Source organism: Artemia franciscana, unplaced genomic scaffold (genome assembly GCF_032884065.1).
Source record: "Artemia franciscana unplaced genomic scaffold, ASM3288406v1 Scaffold_1017, whole genome shotgun sequence".
Taxonomy (NCBI): Eukaryota; Metazoa; Arthropoda; class Branchiopoda; order Anostraca; family Artemiidae; genus Artemia; species Artemia franciscana.
The window spans coordinates 219,199-237,050 of NW_027062724.1; the positions used below are offsets into that span (position 1 = coordinate 219,199).

The 17,852-nt window shown below is 35.9% G+C and overlaps 1 long non-coding RNA gene across 2 annotated transcripts in view; it reads left to right on the forward strand.

Annotated features, from left to right (window-relative positions):
• LOC136042290 (uncharacterized) overlaps nt 1-17,619 on the forward strand; it is a 42,872-nt gene extending 25,253 nt beyond the window's left edge. For both annotated transcript variants that reach the window (XR_010621237.1, XR_010621238.1), the window contains exon 3: nt 15,751-17,619. This is a non-coding gene — a long non-coding RNA (uncharacterized LOC136042290). The remainder of the gene's footprint in view (nt 1-15,750) is intronic.
• Nucleotides 17,620-17,852: the final 233 nt, after the last annotated feature.

Genomic DNA, 17,852 nt, shown 5'->3' on the forward strand with positions numbered 1-17,852 from the left:
CTGGGTATTGTGGGGGAGACGAACACCATTATATAGGTAGTAATCTCTGTTCTATTTAGGTTTTAATGCGGTTCCTTACCTCCAGCTGAATTTTTTTTTCTCTTTTTTTAATAATGCTAGAAATTCTCTTCCCTTATGATAAATTCCTCCATGGAAGGATCCTCCTAGGTAGCCCCTTCCTCCAACACACATACAACCCTCAACACAAAAAAGTCCCCCTGAAAACGTCTGTACACTTCCCAATAACCCCTAGAGGGGGAAGGGGATTATTTTTCTGCAGGGAGCCTAGAATAGAAAATTTTTACATGGAGGATATTTCTCTTGGAGGAAGAGAATTTTCTTGGTAGGACAGCCGGGTAAGTAGTACTATTTATCACTTTTCTTAATATATAATTTGTTACTTCGAAATGTATGACTAATTTTCAAATGGGAGTTCATATGGGGTCTATTTTTACTCGGATAATTTTATTCAAGAAGGATAAAGAGATTCTTGGAATTATATCAGAAACTATAAGAAATAAAATAAAACCTATATGAAATTAAAGAGAATTTTTTAGAGGGAATTGTAAAGGGGAAATTTTCTGTGAAGATGAAATGGTTTGGAGAAAACTTTAAGAGGAGAAGAGGAATTTGAGCTAGGGTGAACTTTTTGTTTACCCTAAGAACATTCAAACAGAAGGAATTATCAAAGAGAAGGGGGGAGAATTTTCACAAAGAACGAAGAGTCAAAAGATCTAATAACCATGTATTTGAGGATTCCCTAACCCCCCACAGTCCACTGGGAGTAGGCATTACAATTTTGGACCTTAAAGATGTAGTGCCATCAAACTTACTTTAATTACTTTATAAACATATTATTCGGAAGGGTGAGGTTTCTTGAGGGAGACTAGACTTGATAATTTTAAATGGAGGAATTATCTAATGGGGAAGTGAATTTTGTGTGGCTGGAAATCTAAATAAGTAGTTCTGTTTGTCAATTTTCTCAATTTATTATTGTTTTTGGAACTACATGACTGATTTTCAAGGGGGGAGTTTTTATGGGGGGTTGATTGCTAGGAGAAATTTATTGTACTATACGAATACGTAGCGACCTTCTACATTTTAATATTTTTATTACAAATATTAGGGGGCTCTCCCGTCGTCAGTGCCTTGTTCTGTACACAAAAGCTTGAATTTAATCCCAATTCTTTAAGAATGACCGCTGAATCACAAAAGCCGTTTAATAAATAGTTGAAATTACTAAAAACACTTTAGAGTAAAGAGCTAGGTATTTCGGAAGAGACAAATCCCCTTATATACGTATTAATTTCTGTTCGTTTTAAGTTTTAATGCTGATCCATACTTCCCGTTGAAAAAACTTTTTTTATTTATATTCTCATTTTTTTGTTTAATAATGCTAGAAAATCCTGCGCCTCCGTCCTGGAAATTCTCTTCCCTTATTAGGAATTCCTCCAAGAAAAATCCTTCGACGTAACCTCTTCCCATTTCCCCCCACCACCAAAAAAGTCCCCCTGAAAACGTCTCTGCACTTCCTAATAATCATTAAAATATGTAAACAATGGTCAAAGCTTATAACTTGCAGCCCGTGCCCTGGGGACTGGGACGAATTAAGTCGTCCCCAAAGACATAGACAATGTTTTTGGTCGCTTAAAAAGGGAACTAGGAATTTTAATTTCCGTTAGAATGAGCCGTCTTGTAACATTCTAGGACCACTGGGTCGATACGATCACCCCTGGGGAAAAAAGAGAAAAAACAAAATAACAAATAAACACACATCCGCGATCTGGCTTCTTGCACAAAATACAAAATTCCTCATTTTTGTAGATAGGAGCTTGAAACTTCTACAATAGGGTTTTCTGACACTCGGAATCTGATGATGTAATTGTGTTGCGAGAGCAAGACTTTGGTGTCGTCACGTTTTTTTTTTCCTATGCCGCCGATCTCGGCTTATTCCACGAAACTGGTAAGGGTCTAGCCTTTGTGGTTTTTACGGAAAGTGTGGACCTCAGGCTGGATTGATGACTATGGCATTACATTTTGGAAAGTTCCGCAGAACTCTTGCCTAGGGCCAAGAAGGATGGTTTTCGCTTGTCCATGAGCCAGAGACTATGGTTTGCGAAGTGAAGTGGAGTTATATAGCCTATGTCGGAGAGGAGTATCTGAAGTTGTGCAGCCAAGCTTTCGTTTCATCAAACCTTGTTTCTACTTTCAAGTGGAAAGCTCCCTTCTAGCAGGCAAGCAGGCAGGCACCACTTTCAAATTGAAGATGGACTAAAATCTATAAGTGTTAAATATATGTGGCAGTTACCCGGCCCCAAAGCCATTATATCTTCTTTGAGTGAGAAATAGAAAAATTGACAGAAGCAAAAAAGCGGCATTTTCCCACGGGTCCGAAAGTGCTACCATCTATTGTTTCTACCCATTTCTGTTCGTGATTTCGGCTGGGCTTATAATTTTTTTTTTGACTTGGGATTGAGGTAGAGAAATGTTATCGGATGTACCTCCTAAACTTTAAAAGTTCTGTCATTGCTAAAGAAATTGGAGTTTATCCTTTGCTCCTTTCTAAGTGGTGACGTTAAAAAGTTGGTCTACGGCAAAAAAAATCAACTTTAGAACTACGATGGATAGAATTTTTTTTGGCGGCAATCGATAGCTCTTTACGAGCTGATAAAAGTAAATGTCATCTATTTTTTGGTGCAAAAATTTCTTCATGAGATATACTTGTTTGAAAGTTTCAAGGGGTTGACAACTTCAGTAGTAGGGTACACACTGAAACTAATAATAGGTCGATAACGATTGTGAGGAAAGTAGAGGACTTGTAAGCAACAGTCGGCTGTTAGGCCATAATTTTCTTTGACAATAAAGGGTTTGCAGCTTTGGCTAGTTGATGTACCTATTATTTGTTTCCGGGTGTATTTGATGGTAAGACCAATTTGGTTCCAGTGGTAATACATGCAGGGGACTTGTAAGTAATAATCGTCTGTCAGGGTAAAATCATCTTCAGTGAAGAGGGGTTTGTAACTTTTGCTAGCTGGTGTAGCCTACCCATACTCACTGTAACCTAGAATTAAGTGTTTACGCAACGGGTATAAACGATAACGTAAAACAATGAAAGTGCTGAGGGCCTTTTAACTTTTGCTAGTTGGTGTTCCCATACTCACTGTAACATAGAAATAAGTGTTTACGCAACGGGTACAAACGATAACGTGAAACAATGAGGCAGTTTAGTAATAATTGATAAAGTTTCATCTATGATATTTTGATCCTGAAAAGTTACGGATAGCTTTATAATACCAACTAGATTATATAAGATAATGTTCAAAGTCTTGATCCGTCACGATGTCAACGATTGAAAAGGATAAAGTTCAACTGGCTGCATAGTCAATTTAGTCCCTTGTTTGGTATTATAGCTCGTGATGAGCTGACCAAAGTATATGTCATCCATTTTTTGGTACAAAAAATTGTTTGTTTCCTATTATTTGTTTCCAGTGTATTTGATGGTAAGACTGAGTTGGTTTCAGTGGTAAGACATGTAAAGGACTTGTAAGCAATAACCGTCTGTTAGGCTGAAATCATCTTCAGTGAAGAGGGGTTTGTAATTTTTGCTAGTTGGTGTAGCCTACCCATACTCACTGTAACCTATAATTAAGTGTTTACGCAACGGGTACAAAGGATAACGTAAAACAACGAGGCAGTTTTGTAATAATTAATAGAGTGTCATCTATGGTATTTTAATCCTGAAAAGTTACGGATAGCTTTATAATACCAATTAGATCATATAAGATAGTATTTCAAGTTTTCATCCGTCACAATGTCTACGATTGATAAGGATGACGTTCAAATGGCTGCAAAATCAATTTAGTCCCTTCTTTCGGTATTATCGATAGCTCGTGATGAGCTGATAAAATATGTCATAGTAGTTTCTTCATAATTAGTAGTGTCATTTATGATATTTTGATCATGAAAAGTTACAGATAGCTTTATAATACCATCTGGATTATATAAGCTTTTGTTCTAAGCTTTCATCCGTCACGATTTCATTTTGAATGTAGGGATGGAAAATGTTAAAAATGTGCAATATTTGATGTTAGAATGATGCAAAATGGTATAAAATGATGTAAATTAAATTAATAAGTTAGATAGAGCAGAAACCCCATTTACTATACTACTACAAATCCAATGAGACCCCTCCGAAATTTATAGGATCACCCTTTCTACATATACACTATATACGCCCAGGGAATATCTTACAACCCTTGTCCTAAGGACTTTGGGGTGTTTTTTTGTCATCTTCAAATATATAATTTCCAGATCTTTCATTTTAATTGAAAAAACTGGCTATCTAAAAATTATGGTTGGATTTGTTTCGGTGAAATGGTGGGCTTGGGAGGAGAGGTTATTTGCTCTCCAATTACTTTTGACTATTTAAAAGGGTACTAGACCTTTGAACGTCCAATCGAAGGAGTTCTTTTTGAAGTTTCTACAATCACAAAATTACCGTCTCACAATTTGGGAACTTGGAGGAAAATACAGAGTTTGATTTTATCTTAGCTTTCCAAAACTATCCAATTTTATCAGACACATACAGGAAAATACGAAGTGGGAGGGGGGGGGGGGGGTATTCTACCCTCTAATTACTCTGAACCTTAAAAAGAGAAATAGAACTTCTGAGTACAAATCCAATGAATCCCTGCCGAATTTTATAAGGTCTTCCTTTCTATATATATTTTATATATTACCAAGGCATAACCTACAAAAAGTTATGAATTTTCTTAGTATAATTCTTCTTAGTTTACTCTAAGGGCTCTGAGGGGTTGTCATCCTTAAAGACATAATTTCCAGGCCTTTCATTTAGGCTGAACAAAATGGGTAATTGGAAATTTTTATTACAGGTGTCAGGGAAAATGGTAAGCCTTAGAGGAGTGTTAGTTATCCTCCAATCACCTTTGAATATTAAAAAGGGCACTTACCCTTTCAATTTCCAATCGAATGAGCCTTTTTCGATATATCTACGACAACACATGGCCAACTCAAAATTTCTATCAGATATACTTTGGGAAAATACGAGGTGTGAGGGAATAACCAGACCTCCCATCCTTACATGCCCCTAGGGCATAGCTAACAACCATTGTCTTGAAGACTTTATGGGGTGGTCAGCATCAAATATTTAATTTCAAGACCTTTTGACTAGGTTGAACAAAACTATTATGTCAAATGTTTGATTGGATGGTTTGGGTAAATCGTAGGCGTGAGACGGGCTTAGGTGCCCTTCAATTACTTTCGACTTTTAAAAAGGCACTAGCCTTTTCAATTTTTAATCAAAAGAACCCTTTTCAAAGTTTCTCTGATAATTCCTTCGATACGAAATGCTTTGGTGTAAAACCAAAAACAACAAGAGCTAAGAGCTTCTATGGCACTTGTAACGAGGCCGGATGAGCCAAGAGCTCATATAGTATGAGCTCTAGCAAAATTCTAAGAATCAATAGATTGATTTAAAAGAAAAATCAGAGGCTTAATACCGGTCAGGATTTAAAATAAGAGCTCTGAGTCACGAGGTCCTTCTAAATATCAAAATTCATTAAGATCCGATCACCCACTCGTAACTTATAAATACCTAATTTTTTCTAATCTTTCCTCTCCATTCAGCCCTCCAGATGGTCATATCGGAGAAAACGACTTTATCAAGTCAATTTGTTAATCTCTCTGACACGCCTACCAATTTTCATCGTCCTAGAACGCCCAGAAGCACCAAAATCGCAAAAGCACTGGACCCCGACCCCTTACTCCCCCAAAAAGAGCTGATCTATTAGGGTTACGTCAATCACGTATTCAAGACATTTGCTTATTCTACTCTTCAAGTTTCGTCCCGAATTCTCCACTCTAAGCGTTTTCCAAGATTTAAGGTTTCCCCATTTAACTCCCTCCAATGTCAACAAATCTGGTCGGAATTTGAAATAACATTTCTGAGACATAAGTTCCTTCTAAATATCAAATTACATTAAAATCCGGTCACCCGTTCTTAAGTTACAAGTGCCTCAATTTTTTTAATTTTTCCATATCAACACCCCTCCCCCAGGTCCTCTAAAAAGAACATATCTGTTCCAATTATTTCAATCACGTATCAAAAACTTGTGCTTATTCTTCCCATCAAGTTTCATCCCGATCTCTCTACTCTAAGCGTTTTCCAAGATTTCTGTTTCCCCCCTCCAACACCTTATGTCTCCAGATCTGATTCTAATTGACAATGGAGCTTCTGAGACATAATATCCTTCTATGTATTAAGTTTTATTAAGATTTGATCACCAATTCGTAAGGTAGATACCTGAGGTATCTCTTACATTCGTTAGAGATACCTCAATTTCTAAATATCAGTTATCATTAAGATCTGATCACTCGTTCGTAAGTTACAAATACCTCATTTTTTCAATTTTTTCGAATTACTCCCCCCCCCAACTCCACCAAAGAGAGCGGAGCCGGTCTAGTTATGTCAATCACGTATCTTGGACATGTTTTTATTCTTCCCACCAAGTTTCATCCCAATTTCTCCGCTTTAAGTGTTTTCCAAAATTTTCGGTACCTCCCCCCCCAATGACGCTGGATCTGATCGGGATTTAAAATAAGAGATCTGAGTTATGAAGTACTTCTAAACATGAAATTTTATAAAGATCCGATCACTCCTTATCGACTCCTTATCCATCACTCCGATCGACCTTATAAAATTCGATAGGGATTCATTGGATTTGTAATCAGAAGTTCTATTTGTCTTTTTAAGGTTCAGAGTAATTAGAGGGTGGAATACCCCCCTCCTCCTCCCATTTCGTATTTTCCTGTATGTGTCTGATAAAATTGGATAGTTTTGGAAAGCTAAAATAAAATCAAACTCTGTATTTTCCTCTAAGTTCCAGTATTCCTTGCTTCCGCCTTTCTATTGAATTATTTCATATGGCTAATTTTGAGACGGTAATTTTGTTATCGTAGAATCTTCAAAAAGAGCTCTTTTGATTGGACGTTCAAAGGGCTATTACCCTTTTAAATAGTCAAAAGTAATTGGAGAGCAAATAACCTCTCCTCCCAAGCCCACCATTTCCCCAAACAAATCCAACCATAATTTTTAGATAGCCAGTTTTTTCAATGTAAATGAAAGGTCTGGAAATTATGTATTTGAAGATGACAAAAAAAAACACCTCAAAGCCCTTAGGACAAGGTTGTAGGTTATGCCCTGGGCGCATATAGAGTATATATAGAAAGGGTGATCGTATAAACTTCGGAGGGGTCTCATTGGATTTGTAGTATTATAGTAAATGGGGTTTCTGCTCTATTTAACTCATCCAATTAATTTGCATCATTTTATGCCATTTTGCATCATTCTAACATCAAATATTGCAAATTTTTAACATTTTCTATCCCTACATTCAAAATGAAAGCAGGTCTTTGGAAATCAAATTTGGTTTCATTTTATTGTTTTTCACAATGTAAAAACGGGTACTAGACCTCATATAGGTCAACCTGTCAATTTACCCCCTTTTCAATGGAATTCACACACTTTTAAATATAAATGTCCAACATTTTACAATTTCACATCCTGAGCTTTAAAATCGAAACAGGTCTTGTGGAATAGGAATTTTAGATATAATTTTTTTTAAATATATTTCTATATATTCTATTCTTCCTATACTGCTGATAAAATTTTACAACTTAATATGATTTAGTATTTAGGGGATAGTTCGATATCAATATTTTAATAATTTATACTATCCTTATTTTTTCTTCCAATAACCTTTAGATTCGTAACTTTATCTAATTTATTTAATTTCTTTTCAAAGTCGACTGCTTTAGAATCAAAACACTTAGGTGCAAATAGATCAACCATTTCACCATTAAAATCAATAATGATAACGATTTTCTTCGTATTTAGTTGTAACAGATTTCATTTCTGTGATCTTGTAGCCATTTCAATGTCAAAATCTTCTTTCCTAATATTTCGATAATACTTATTTTCCACTTTAATTTTGCTTTATTATTATTCTATTAAACAAATCTCCAAACCAAAAATATGTTATATTTTAACATTTAATTTATTATCAATGACCTCCTTGATTGCTTATCTTTCTGAAATTATGACGTTGTAAATGTTATATGGACTAGCAGGTACTTGATGTAATAAAAATTTAATTTTTACATGAGAAGTTGATCCACTTTGATAAATATTCGAATCATGCTTTTAAAAATCAAAACAAAATGGAGATGAGGGGGGGGGGTGTTGGTCATCTTCAAATAAATATTTTCAGACCTTTCAATTACCTTGAACAAACTGGCTATCTAGAAATGTTTATTGGATGTGCTAAGGGAAATCGCGTGAGAGGAGAGGTTTGTTGCCCTCCAATCACTTTCAGCTGTTTATTAGGGCACTAGACCTTTGAACTTACAATCGAATGAGCTCTCTTTGAAGTTTCTACGATAACAAAAAGATCATTTCAAACCCTTTGTCAGATTAATTCGGGAAAATTCGAGATGGAGGGAGAGGGAGGTATTCCACCCTCCTACCAGTTCAAATCTTAAAAGGGGGACTAGAACTACTGTTTACCAATCCAATGTGTCCCGGTCGAATTTTATGTGATCGCACTTTCTCTATATACCTCATATATCCCCACGATATAACCTAAAGCCCTTGTTATGAGGGCTGTAAGGGGTTTGTCACCATTAAAGACATAATTTTCTGGCCTTTCATTTACGTTGAAGATAATGGCTAACTCAAAATTTTGATTAGATGAGTCAGGGAAAATGGTGAGAATAAGAAGAGGGTTAATTACCCTTGCCTCACTTTCGACTATTAAAAAGGGAACTAACCCTATCAATTTCCAATCGAATGAGACTTTTTCGAAATATATACAACAAATGGCCAACAAAAAAAAGATATACAACAAAACAAAATGTGTTTTTGTTTTGTTTTTGTGTCTCTCAATGCCTCTGCTTTTGACTGTATGTGCCTGTCTGTCAGACTTTGATTGGTTGTATGTGTGTTGTTTCCTCTTTGTATTTGTGTCTCTCACCTTGTACCTGTGGGCTTAACTATAAGTGTGTCCCTTTCTGACTGACTTTTTGTGGTTGAGTGTGTGTATATGTTTTTTTTCCTTTGTGTGGTTGTGTCTCTCTCTCCATGCCTATTTGTCTAACGATGTGTTTGTGTGTTCTTATGTGTGACTTTGGGTGGTTGTTTGTGCGTGCGTAGCTTTTCCTCCATGTTTTTGTCTATTTCTCCGTGCCTATATGTCTGACTTCGTGTGATTTTCCTTCTGCGTGTTTTTGTCTCTTTCCCCTTGCTTTTGTTTCTGACTGTGTGTGTGCCTGTGTTTCTGACTTTATGTAGTTGTGTGTTTGTGTGTGTGTTTTGCCTATCTAGTTTAAGTGTTTGACTATGGCTTTGTGTGTGGGTCTGTGTGTGTGAGATTTCCGTCTGTGTGATTTCTTCTCTCCCCTTGTGCCTGTTTGTCTGACGGTGTGTGTGCTTGTGTGTTTTACTTTGCGTGGCTGTGTTTGTGTATGTGCGTGTGAGTTTTCCCTCCGTGTTTTTGTTTCTCCCTTCATTCCAGTTTATCTTACTGTGTGTGCGTGTGCCTTTATGTTTTACTTTCTGTGGTTGTGTTTGTGTGTGTGTGTGTGTGTGTGTTTTGGCTTTCTCCATGCCTTTGTGTCTGAGTTTGTGTATGTGCCTGAGTGTTTGAATTTGTTTAGTTGTGTTTTTGTATGTGTGTGTGTTTTCTATTTCTTTGTTTCTGTACCCCTTCACGCCTGTGTGCCTGACTGTGTCTGCCTGTGGGTTTGACTTTTTGTGTTTGATTGTTTGTGTGTTTTTGGGTTTGTGTTTGTTTGTGTGTCTTTTTCCCTTTGTATGTTTTTATCTCTCCCCCATATCTTTGTGTTTTAACGTATGTGTGACTGTGTCTTTGACTTTGTTTGGTTTTGTATGTGTGTTTGTGTTTGTGTGTGTGAGTGTTTCTGTCTTCTTCCTCTTGTGTTTTTGTCTTTCCCTTTGTGCCCTTGTGTCTGACTGTATTTGTATCTTTGTGTCTGACTTTGTTTGGTTGTGTGTTTGTACGTCTTTGTTTGTGTGCGTGTGTGAATGTGTTCGTTTGTGTGTGTTTGTTTGTGTGTGTGTTTGTGGCAGTGTGGTGGTGTGTGTGTGGCTGTGTTTGTTTGTGTGTTTGGTTGTTTGTGTGGGTGTGAGTGGGTGTTTGTTTGTGTTTGTGTGTATGTGTGTGTGTTTTTCTGTGGAGGTCTTTATGTGTGTGTGTGTTTGTGTGTGTGTGTGTGAGTTAGTCTCATGCCGATTTGTCTTACTGTTTGTGTGTGCCTTTGTGTTCTACTTTGCGTGGTTGTGTTTGTGTGAGTGTGTGTGTGTGTGTGTGCATTTCTCCTTTTGTTTTTTTGTCTGTATCTCTGTGGCATTGTGTTTGACTGTGTTTGTGTGTATGTCAGTGCGTCTGACCATATATGTTTTTTCTTGTGTTTGTGTGTAAGTTTCCTTCATTTTGTTTTTGTCTCTTGCTTCGTGCCTGTTTTTCTGACTGTGTAACCTAACTGTTTGTTTTTGTTGTGTATGTGTATGTGTGTGTTTGTGCGTGTTTGTTTGTGTGTTTGTGTCTGTGTGTTTGCGTGTGTGTGTGGCTGTGTGTGTATGTGGCTGTTTGTGTATATTTGTGTGGCTGTGTCTGTGTGTGTATGTGGCTATTTGTGTGTGTGTGTGTGTGTGTGTGAGAGTATATGTGCGTTTGTGTGTGTGCGTTTGCTTGTGCATATATATATATATATATATATATATATACATATATATATATATATATATATTATATATTATATATATATATATATATATATATATATATATATATATATATATATATACGTATACATATATATATATATAGATATATATATATATATATATATATATATATATATATATATATATATATATATATATATATATATATAATATATATATATATATATATATATATATATATATAGTGTGTGTGTGTGTGTGTGTATGCGTGTGTGTTGTGTGTGTGTGTGTGTGTTTGTGTGTGTGTGTATATGTGTGTGTTTGTGTGTGTTTGTGTGTGTGTGGGTGTGTGTTTGTGTGTATCTGTGTGAATGTGTGCAGGTTTTTCCTTTGTATTTATTTTTATCCCTCTCATCGTGCCTATGTATCTGACTGTCTGTGCCTATATACCTGGCTTTGTGGTTGTGTATGCGTTTTTCCCTCTATGTGTTTTTGTTTCTCTCTCCGTATCTATGTGTCTGACTGCATGTGTGTGCCTTTGTGTGTGTATTTGTGTGTTTTTCCCCCTGTTTGGTTTTTTCTCTCTCTCACTCTCTCTCCATGCTTTTTTTCTAACTTTGTGTATCCAAAGTGTCTAACTTTGTGTGGTTGTGTGTGTGTGTTTGTTTGCATGTGTTTTCCTCTTTGGTTTTTTGTCTATTTCTGCGTGCCTGTGTGTCTCATTTTGTATAGTTGTGTGTGTGTTTTTTTCTCCGTCTGTGTGTTTTTGTCTCTTTCTCCGTGTCTGTTTGTCTGACTCTGCATTTGGCTTGTATATGAGTTTGTCTGGATGTGTATATGGTTGTGTGTATTTTTTTCTTCTGCCTGTTTTTATCTTACTCCCCGTGCTTTTGTGTCTGAGTGTGCATGTTCCTGTGCGTCTAACTTTTTCTTAGTGTGTGTGTGTGTGTGTGTGTTTTTCCCTCTCTATTCTTTTGTCTCCCCCCTCCCCTCTCCATGCCTATGTCTCTGACTATGTTCGTGTGCCAGTATGTTTTTTTATTTGGTTTTGTGTGTTTATGTGAGTTTGAGTGTATGTATGCGTTTGTTTTTGTGTGTGTTTGTTTGTGTGTGTGTTTTCCTCTGTTTGTTTTGACCTCTCCCCTCGTGCCTGCTTGTCTGACTTTGTGTGTGTCTGTGTTTGACTTTTTGAGGTTGTCTGCGTATGTTTGTGTGAGTGTGTTTGTGAATACTAATATATTTGAGTATGTTTGTGTGCATTTTTGTCTTTCCATCTGTGTTTTTGTCTCTCCTCAATACCTCTTTGCCTGACAGTCTGTGTGCCTGTTTGTCTGACTTTGTATTGTTGTCTTTGTTTGTGTGTTTGTGTATATATGTGTGAGTGTGTTTTTTCCCTGTATGCATGTTTTTATCTCGCTCATGCCTGTGTGTCTGACTGTGTCTTTGTGTCTCACCAAAGGGTGCCAAAAGGACCAGTCCTAGTTTCGCACAGTAATTTGAAAATAACGACGAAGACCACACTGCCTTTCCATAACAAACAAATACAACGTAGAGACAATAGGGAAAATTTCAAGACAGTGGAAATTATTTCTGTAGATATTTCGGCACTATGTCCAAGGGCCGTCTTCAGCACAATACAAGAATAAGAGAGAAACTATATATATATATATATATATATATATATATATATATATATATATATATATATATATATATATATATATATATATATATATATATATATATATTTATATATATATATATATATATATATATATATATATATATATATAATTTATATATATTATATATATATATATATATATATATATATATATATATATATATATATATATATATATATATATATATATATATATATATATATATATATATATATATATATATATATATATATATATAGTTTCTCTCTTATTCTTGTATTGTGCTGAAGACGGCCCTTGGACATAGGGCCGAAATATCTACAGAAATAATTTCCACTGTCTTGAAATTTTCCCTATTGTCTCTACGTTGTATTTGTTTAGTAATTTGACTTTGTGTGGTTGTGTGCGGGCGTCTGTTTGTTTGTTTATATACGTGTATATGTTTGATTGTAAGTTTGTGATTGTGTCTTTCCCTCTTTGAGTTTTATCTCTCAACCATGTCTGTTTGTCTGACTGTGTATGTGCTTGTGTGTCTGAATTGTATATTTTTCCTTAAAAAATATACAATAAACCAATTGACTCATATTTTCAAAAGCCAGCCTTCCTTGATACACCATCTCAATTCCCGCCACCGTGTCAAATTATGACTGGCCATCTGGCACCTTCTGGCATCCCCTCATCATTTCTAAGACAGATTTCAGGCATTTTCCTGTTAATAATTTTACATTTAATTCAAGCAAGCCACCCTCAATGTGATAAAACCAAATCCATTCACGTAACTGTTTCACAGTTACGTGAAACAGTTTTGGTCAGTAAGACACGCTAAGAAAGACACAGGCACGGAGAGAGAAACAAACATGCAAAGAAGGACAAAAACACACTTCCCCACGTGCACACGCACAAATACACACACAAAAACACACACACACATATATATATATATATATATATATATATATATATATATATATATATATATATATATATATATATATATATATATATATATATATATATATATATATACAAACACACACACGTATATACACAAACCCAGACACAAACACAATCATACAAATTCAGATACAAAAGCACACACACAGTCAGGAAATTAGACATGAGGGAGAGACAAAAACACACAGACGGAAATACACAAGCACATAAACAGAAACAAACATATGAACACGCACATAAACACACACACAGCCACACATAACCAAACAAATTCAGATCACTATGCCAAACAAAGACTGGTCCTGTGGCATCCTCTGGTCAGGCACAAAGACACAGTCCGACACACAGCCATAGAGAGAGAGAGACAAGCGTGAACATAAGTAAAAAACACACACTCCCATATATACACACATATATATACACACACGCAAAAACAAACAAAAACACACAACCACACAAAGTCAGACAACCATGCACACACATAGTCAGGCCAAATGGTATGGGGGAGAGACAGAAACACACAGAGAGAAAGAAACAAACACACACACACACTCAAACACATAAACGAACACACTCACACAAACACACGAAGACAACCTCACAAAGTCAAAAACAGAGTCAGACACATAGGCACGGGTGGGAGGGGGGAGACATAAACACACAAAGGAAAAAAAAACAGGCACACACACACAGTCAGACAAATAGTCATGGAGAGAGAGAGACAAAATCTGATTGAGGGAAACGAAGCACACACACACAACACAACCACAAAGAGAAAAACACACATACCCACAAAACCACTAAAAGTCAAGTACAAAGGCAAACGACTCAGTCAAACCTGTTTTTTCACTGTTAAAAGATTTTTTTAAAGGCCTCACAAAGTCAAAAACAGAGTCAGACACATAGGCATGGGTGGGAAAGGGGGAGACATAAACACACAAAGGAAAAAAACAGGCACACACACACACAGTCAGACAAATAGTCATGGAGAGAGAGAGACAAAATCTGATTGAGGGAAACGAAGCACACACACACAAACACAACCACAAAGAGAAAAACACACATACCCACAAAACCACTAAAAGTCAAATACAAAGGCAAAAGACTCAATCAAACCTGTTTTTTCACTGTTAAAAGATTTTTTTAAAGGCCAAAGATGAGTAGGCCAGTGAGCTGATAGAATTTACGTTCCCCTGGTTGCAAAATATTGATGTCTGTGTCTTTTTTCTTCTCTGTCTTTTTTCAATCTCTCTGGGCCAGTGTGTCTGACTGTGTGTGTTTACCTGTGTTCCTGACTTTGTTTAGTTGTTTGTGTTTGTTTAGGTTTTCCGCGTGTGTGTTTTTGCCTCTCTTTCCATGTCTGTGTTTGCTGACTGAGTGTGTGCCTGTGTGTCTGACTTTGTGTGGTATTGAATATGTTGTCTTTGTGTTTTCTCTCTTTTTGTTTTGTCTCTCTCTCTCTCTCCGTGCCTGTGTCTGAATGTTTGTGTCTGTATATGTGTCTGTGTGTGTTTTTCCTTGTGTGGGTCTTTGTCTCCCTTTCCTTGCCTTTGCTTCTGACTTTGTGTTTGCATTTTTGTCTGACTTTCTGTGGTTTTGTGTGTATGAGTGTCTTTTCCTCTGTGAGTTTTTTTTTCTATCGCCGTGTGTGTGCATCTGACTTTATTTTGTTGTATGTTTGTTTGTGTGTGTGCTGTTGTTTGTGTGTATGTTTTTCACTTTGTGTTTTGTATGGTTTTGTTTGTTTGTGTGTTTTTTTGTGTTTTTGTTTTTCCCTCTGTATCTTTCTTTAATCTCTCTCAGTACCTGTGTTAAAGATTGCGTTTGTGTATGTGGGTCTGACTTCAATTGGTCGTGTTTTTGGGTTTGCTTTTTTTTTGCCCTTGTGATTTTGTCTCTTTCTCCCTGCCAGTGTGTCTGACTGTGTGTGCCTATCTTTTTGAATTTTTGTGGTTGTGTATTTGTGTTTTTGTGTGTGTTTGTGTGTCCATTTGATTTCCTTTCGGTGTGTTTCTGTCTATCTCTTCGAGACCGTGTGTTTGATTGTGTGTGTGCCTGTGTGTCTGACTTTGTGCGATTCAGTTTGTTGTTTGTGCGTGTTTTTTCCCTCCGTGTTGTTTTTCTTTCTCCCTGTGCTGTATGTCTGTATTTTCTGTATGTCTGACTGTGTGTCTTTGCCTCTTTGTCTGATTTTGTTTGGTTGTGAATGTGTGTGTGTGTGTTGTAGATATTGTAGTTCAACATTACCAAAGTTTACAACAGAGAATGGTTTTCTGGCCTGCGAAGCAAACTCCATGCCTACGTTGCTCGTGGATGTCAATTAATAGTGATAGAGAATTATTATTTCAGATCGTTCGCTGCGGGTTGTTCTCAACGGTTTTATTTCCCATGAATATTCAGTGAAATTAGGATATCTCCAAAGCAGCGTCTTGGGACTAACACTTTTTCTTATCCAAATAAATGATATGGGAGACCACCTTGCAAGCCCTCTACAACACTTGGCCGACTATAGCATGATACACTGAGCCGTCCTTAAACAAAAAGACCCAAAACATGCTTTCCATTTCCAACAGATGGATATTTACAAAATCGTAAAGTGGTCTGATAAATGAATAATCAACTTAAATACATCAAAAAATATGAGCTTCCTATTATTAGGTAAAAGGTTCCATTTGAACACCCCAAATTATTTTCATCAATGAGACTGAAAAGAGAATCGACAAGCTTCGTCTACTGCGGATTAATTTCTCCACCAATAGTTCTTAGAATAAATACCGTGAACAAGTGAGAGCCTCCTGCTTAAGAAGGTTCAGAGCGACTTTTGCTGAAAGAATCTTTTTCCATCCAGATCGATTATCCTAGTTTAAAAGTCATGTATCAGACTCTTAGCCAAATCAGGATGCCCACTATACACTGCTTCCCCTAAAACACTGTTAGCACCAATCCAGAAGATCCAAAGAAGAGCAAACACAGATTGCTCTGCCTCTATATATGATTCACTCCAGCGTTTAAATGGACAGTTTAATGCACCGTCAGTGACTGTTTTCTAAAAGTAAATGAATGCACCTCCCTCAAACAAGCTCTATTTCATGCTTCCCTCTTTATCCAAACGTTAGCTCAAAGTTCGAAACAAAAAAAAGGCACAAAGTTTGATCCAACTATCTAAAGGAGGACACGCCCGTAACCGAATACTTGAGGAAGAACTTTATCCAGCATTGCACTTATATCTGGAACAATCTTCCTGTGCACGTTATTCCTGAAAATACCTCTGTTAATTCCTTCCTAAGATGAATGCACAGAAATTCAAAACCAAGAGGTTTCAAAATGAGGAAACTGAATAGCAGAATAATAGATACCTTTAAGTACCTTAAGCCGTGAATATCGAAATAGGAAAAATGTTCTTTCTTTCCATAAAAGTATAAATTATGTTTTGGTTTTCAAAGGGGGTACAAATTTGTATTTTTACTTAAATAGTGACAAAGTTTGTAAGAAGTGTAGTTAATGAGACAGCTATAATATAATCAAAATGATTTTGAAGTTTCATTAATTATAAAGGTGTATTCCCTTGTTTATTTATTTTATACTACATAAGAATAAATCTTTGCTCATCATGTATCATGCTTTGGTTCATTGTACTCTTCTTTAGCTTTTTGTGGATTTGAATATATTATTTTAGAAAAGGTAAAACCACATTTTAGAACCTATAGAGCATAAAAATTGTATAGAAAATACATTATGTGTAAAAACAGCTTTCTAAACAATAGAAAAATTAGGTAGAAACTCAAGACATCACTTTCATATCCAAAAAATATATATTGTATAATAACAGGCTTATAATAAAAACTAGAGAAAAACTCAAAATATAACTTTCATATCTACGTCTGGTAAAATATAGATTTTTTAACAAACGACGAGAAGAGTCAAAAGGACAAGGTTAGTCAGAAGATATGAAACAGATAGAGATAAGAGAGAGACAAAGGAAGAGGCAGAGAGAACTGTGGGGATCAAAAAGAGATAAAAAGAGGTTAGTACTTTTAAATAAAGTGGAAAACTCTAATATTTTCGTTTTAAGGCTATAGAGTAAAAACACTTCTTCTAAAGTATTAAATAAAAAAAACAACAGAAAATATACAATAGTGAGTGAAAGGAGCAATATTAAGATTTAAAATGGACAAAAGCTATTTTGTGTCAGAAATAGAATACCAGTTCATACAGCTAGGATTGAGAAAACGGCACTACCCCTCCGGTATAAAAATAGTTTTGTTTGTTTTAGGTTTTAACGTTACTTTTCACTATCAGTAAAAGTTTTTTTCTTTTTAATAAGTAGCTAAAGCTGTTAATAGTCTGTAGCTTGTAAGCATCAAAGCTAAGATTGTAACTTGATATAAAATTGTTTAATCTCAAATCATGGTGGGATATCCACTTTCCCTCTCCGTAAAAATTCTCTCCCC